Below are 6,120 nucleotides of genomic sequence, written 5' to 3' on the forward strand. Positions count from 1 at the left end.
ATCAAATTGGTCTGCATGGCTGTCGTCCCAGAAGGAAGCCCCTTCTAAAGATGATGCACAAGAAAGCTGCAGTTTGCTGAAGACAAGCAGACTAAGGACATGGATTACTGGAACCATGTCCTGTGGTCTGATGAGACCAAGATAAAAGTTATTAGGTCCAGATGGTATCAAACTTGTGTGGCGGCAACCAGGTGAGGAGTACAAAGACAAGTGCGTCTTGCCTACAGTCAAGCATGGTGGTAGGAGGGTCATGGCCTGGGGCTGCATGAGTGCTGCCAGCTATAGTTCATTTAGGGAACCATGAATGCCAACATGTACTATTACTAGTGATGCACCGAATTTTCAGCCACCGAAATTTTCGGCCGAAAATGGGCTTATTCCATTTCGGCCGAAATGGGTTAAATATGCCGATACGAACGCCTCCTGGTGATGTCACTATTACTGCGATCTGTGCATGAATGAATTAACACACCGGGCGGGCGAGCGGCCGCTAATAGCTGTAACTATGTGAGTGCTTCACTTTCCTGTCAGGCATGTATCTCCGGGAAAGTGAAGCGCTCACATAGTTATAGGCATTAGCGGCCGCCCACCTGGTGTGTTCGTTCATTCATCACCGGGAGGCGGGCCGCCGGCCAGAGGCGGGTTTTTTTGAAAGGAAGGACACAGGAGGACTGAAGCTGAGAGTGAGGAGATTGCATTGGGATTGTGAGGGAAGCAGAGGCAGGAGGGGGGGTGGAGGGATGCTGAGGCGACCTTACCAATGGTATCTAGTATTATGCAGCATGAGGGGGTTAATGTATTGCCACTGCTGGTCACTGATGCATTAGTGACCGACCAGTGGCAGTTAATTAACCCCTTTGTGCTGCATTAGTGCAACCAGTAGCAGTGCAACCAGTGTTAATTAACACTGATACTGGTTGCACTAATGCAGCACAAAGGGGTTAATTAACTTCCACTGGTCAGTCACTAATTCATCAGTGACCAGCAGTGGCAATACATTAACCCCCTCATGCTGCATAATACAAATACCATTGGTAATTAAATTAACCACTATACTGCGACAGGGTGGCAGCTACAGGTGTACGCCGGCCTGTTTTTGGTGTATGCCCCTGTTCTATCTATTTTAAAATTATTTGGGGGAAAAAAGTAATTTTCGATTTTCGGCCAAGGGCATCCTGCATTTTCTGTTTCGGCCCAGAATTTTCATTTCGGTGCATCCCTAACTATTACATACTGAAACAAGCAGAGCATGATCCCCCTCCCTTCAGAGACTGGGTCGCAGGGCAGTATTCCAACATGATAACGACCTCAAACACACCTCCAAGATGACCACTGCCTTGCTAAAGAAGCTGAGGGTAAAGGTGATGCACTGGCCAAGCATGTTTTCAGACCAAAACCCTATTGAGCATCTGTGGGGCATCCTCAAAACATGAGGTGGAAGAGCACAAGGTCTCCAACATCCACCAGCTTCCTGATGTTGTCATAGAGGAATGGAAGAGGACTTCAGTGGCAACCTGTGAAGCTCTGGTGAACTTCATGCCCAAGAGGGTTAGGGCAGTGCTGAAAAATAATGGTGGTCACACAAAATATTGACACTTTGGGCCCAATCTGGACATTTTCCCTTAGGGGTTTACTCACTTTTGTTGCCAGCGGGTTAGACATTAATGGCTGTATGTTGTCATTTTGAGGGCCCAACAAATTTACACTGTTATACAAGCTGTACACTCACTACTTTACATTGTAGCAAAGTGTCATTTCTTCAGTGTTGACACATGAAAAGGTAATAAAATATTTAAATTTTATAAAACATGAGGGGTGTACTCACTTTTGTGAGATACCGTATACACACTCATTTTGCCTTGTATTTAAAAAAAAAAAAACGTTATCCCTTAGGGAGTATCACATCATAAAATACATTTCTGTTGCAGAGGATGTCTAAAATATGGCATGTGCATTTGCTACATTTTTTCCACAAAAGTGGAGTTTTTTCCAATGATAGTATGTACATATCAAATACAAGACACACATGGCAGGCATGAATCAGTTTTATTCCACAGAATAGAATGCACTGTTTTTCTCAAAATGACAAATCACTTTAAAAAGGAAAATGGACACAAAAAAATCACAACAAAAATTCCTAGTTCAGAGAGTACATATACATACTGTACAAGTAAGAAAAACATCTTAGCATTAAGCCATTGGTTAAGCCAAGGCTGCCTTTCCTGACTAAATTATACAAGTCAGTTTCAAGTTTTGCAGTTGTCATGTAACAGCAATCAAAACTGTAAGACTTCTTCACGTGAACATTACAGGCCTGGGTTAGACACCCTATGGTAATAGGGGGGTTCGTGGTCTGAGCTTAGCAAGCCCATAACACAACCAGGAAATAGGAAAAGCAAACAAGGACAGAGAACGCACTGTTCTGTGCTTTATTAATATCTCATTTCCTGTTATGTTCACACAAAAAAAAAAAATGCATCACCAAGAGCAGAGATACCCATTTACAGACCTGCAATAGCCACAGACAGGTTACCAATGCCCATGAGCAGAAAGCCAGAGTGGTCATTATGTATAAGGACTTTTCTTTAAAACCATTTGCAAAGAACTTTTGTACATGCAATTTCTTGTGTATTTACATAATTGACAATATCTACAAGTCAGGCATTTCTGAAGAGCAGTTTCCTGCCATCTTCGACTTAACTATAAAGTTTATCAGGATTTCATAAAATGATTATGCAGATGGCATATAAAAAGGAGGTGTCTGCATACAATATTTTTCAGAATGAGTCATACGTCTGTGGACATGCTCACCTTTATAAATAGTAAAGATATGGTATTGAACAAATTAGGAATACATAATATACAGTATGTAAGTTTCCATACCACAATAAAAGCACAAAGCAGAACCTTTGACTAAGTAACATTTGTTATCTAAAGTAAATCTGATATATTTGATGCTTGCACATATTGCTAAAAAGCAGAAAGCTGTGCAAGGATTATGAACATATAAAAAAACACAGAATAAGGGCAACACATACTCTGTTAGACCAAATTGTTAGAGGAGATAGTTGCATGTAAGAGGATTATTGTACAAAATAAGGTGCAATGATGAGCTCCATATCTAGGACTTCAACATGTATATAAATCATATTAAAATTCTCAATATTCCAAGGTTTCAGCACATGTATAAAATACAATATTCTTATATCCATCACACACCCAAGGGTCATTTTTTTGGGTTACTGTAATCTTAGAATTGGAGTGTTTTCATGTACAACCATAAAAATTATTTTCTGTTTACTCAGTTTAAAGTTATATATCACAGAACAAAACTGGGCAACCATTCCTTGGGGTTAAGAGAAAAAAAAAAAAAGGTTTTGGTACTCAAATGAAAGTACAAGATGCCTTCACATGCCTTTAGATGCACTCTCCTGGAGCCCAAGAGCCTCAAATCCCAGGCATCCATAGACAGCAATTTTCACTGCATCCTCATAGAGTACTGTATAGTACTGGTTCTAATCCCTCCCACGGGTTATTTTTGAACAATAAGGCTATTCATCCATTTGGATAAAGGGGAACACGCAGGAGAGAGGCCAAGGCCAAACACTATTAGAGTGGAAAAACTTGACAGCTACTCAGGATTCAGATCACCTGATCTAAATAGAGTGCATGGAAACGGTATGTGCAGACACCATCTGGTGCTTACATTACGGTACTTTATTAAATTTGTGTTTGCAGGTTTTTCCCCAAAAGTAAAAAGCATAATAAAAAGCACATACCTTAATGGGTAAAACATGAAATGAATTCAATGTACATATGAAAAAACTTCTCAAACATTTTTGATCATAGAAAATTGTATGTCTAGTTTTTTTCAACTATAAAGTAAATGCAAATAAAGAGTTTACTAGCAAGCCTGACACAGTGTAATAGGTACCTTAAGGTGTCAATTTCACCTTTATTGATCTTCCACTGAATCTCAATATAAATACCAGTACTTCCAGCTAGGGGGTATGTGTGTTCACTCCCCCTGAACCCCCACAATACAGTAATTGGTGGCTGAGCACGGTCACATGGAGAGGGTGACTAGTCCTATGCAAATAGCTGACAAATACATAGGATTTCAAGTAGTTTTTAGGAGGCACATAAAAAGGTGGGAGCAGTTAAAGCATTAGGCTTACTTTAAACCATTCTTAGAATTAGGTTCTCGGGTGCTTCCTTTTACCCATTGGTGTCGATTAGTTGTCATGGCGGTCACATGATCGGAAAGCTCCCAATCGCACGCTCTTGGCACAGCTGGTTTTGTAATGTTGCACATAAATATGTGACTGTCTGGTGCCAAGAGGCCGTATATTTGAGCGCTGTCAGCGCCAGAAGGTTAATAATCTGTTTCATTTGAAGGATTGCTAAAAAAGCCATCACCGTCAAACATAAAAATAGGAGAAAATAAACAATAATGCTGAATATCAAATCTGAATAAAGTCCACACATTCCCCACAGAACAGAAAATTATCAGTAGAGATACTGTAACATGGCTAGAGGCCTCCCCCACCATCAGCAGCAGTTAATATACCTGGAGCGCAGAGACATTAGTATATACAGATATACACAGTTACAAAAGTAGTTTAGGGTTTCCACCTTGATAATGTCTGAATTGAGCAAACCCCATAGAAAAGTACAGTGTTCTTCCCACGTCTGTGCCAGATTTCTAAGAATGCACATTTTAGAGGGCATCTTTTTAACAGCAGACCCATTTAGTTAATGATCAGTAGTTGATCTATTAAATTTCTCAGGTTAAGAGTGTGTACCTTCAACAAGGTGGTAAAAAAGGATTACAAAACATTTAAAGAAGAAAGGGGTCCACATCACGTCTGACAGACAGGACTTAATTGGTTTGCTGATAACCAGCACTGCAGGGAATAACTAGTACAATGCTGAATACAGCCAATATCTGGTATTTATTCAAGTATATTTAGGTCTTTCAATGTGCTCTTTCCCAATTTTCTACCAGGTAGAAGTTTGCATTGCACTAATTAGTAACTTGTACAATGGTCCAGTCACACTTGTGTGTTTTACAGCAGTGAAACGCATTTGCTTTGCAACAGTAAAGCACAGTTTGCAAGTAAAGGCCACTCATTGTAATGGATTCTATTAACACCATTGTGCCAACCTTTAAAAATGTTCTGCAGACTGAATCTGTTTTTTTAAACTAATTAAAGCAGTAGTAAACGCTTTGGCAAAAAAAAAAAAAAAGCCTTCCTCGTGCAAGGCAATATAATGTGCTAGTATGCACCGCACAGCTCTGAAGGAACGGCACGAGTATGTGTTCCTTCAGAGTGCCTGCCCCAGTGACGTCACAAACTGCTGCTCCCAGGAATATCTCCTAAACCAGGGGTCTTCAAACTATGGCCCTCCAGTTGTTCAGGAACTACAATTCCCATCATGCCTCGTCATGTCTGGGCATGTCAGTTTTACAATGCCTCATGGGATGTGTAGTTCACAACAGCTGGAGGGCCGTAGTTTGAGGATCCTGTCCTAAACAGTGCACGTTTTATTATAATCTTACCTATAGGTAAAGATAAACAACAGAGTTTACTATCACTTTAAGATAATTGCAATGGATGGTTCACACACAAAAAATTATGGGTCTTATCTTTAGCATTTACTTAATAAGCATTGCTGTGAAAAAAAAAAAAAAACACACACAGCTAGGATTAGAACATCTTGCATTGATGACTGACCTATTACAAATAAAGCCTCGCACACACGATAAGAGCATCAAATAATCGTCCTTATCGAAAACGAATAGTTTACTAGAGATTACGAAAATTTTCGGAAGACAGAATACAACTTCCAGCAATGAGGTATTGTATTCTTTCCCTGGTCACTTTTTACGGATGAATACTGTACTGATTAAAACTAAAATCGTAAGTTTTGTTATCATAGCCGAAACATTTTCGAGTTTGTCCCTTCAGATAATCTCGCATGAATGGTCATGATCAGCCTCCAAAGCAGTGTACCGAGGATCTGAGACTACAGATGGCCTAAAAGATTTCAGACAAAATCCAAACTAGCCTCTATATTCTTTGTATTATAATATTTATACTAGCCTCTATACTTTGG

This window comes from Pelophylax lessonae (assembly GCF_965119305.1).
Source record: "Pelophylax lessonae genome assembly, chromosome: 7".
NCBI lineage: Eukaryota > Metazoa > Chordata > Amphibia > Anura > Ranidae > Pelophylax > Pelophylax lessonae.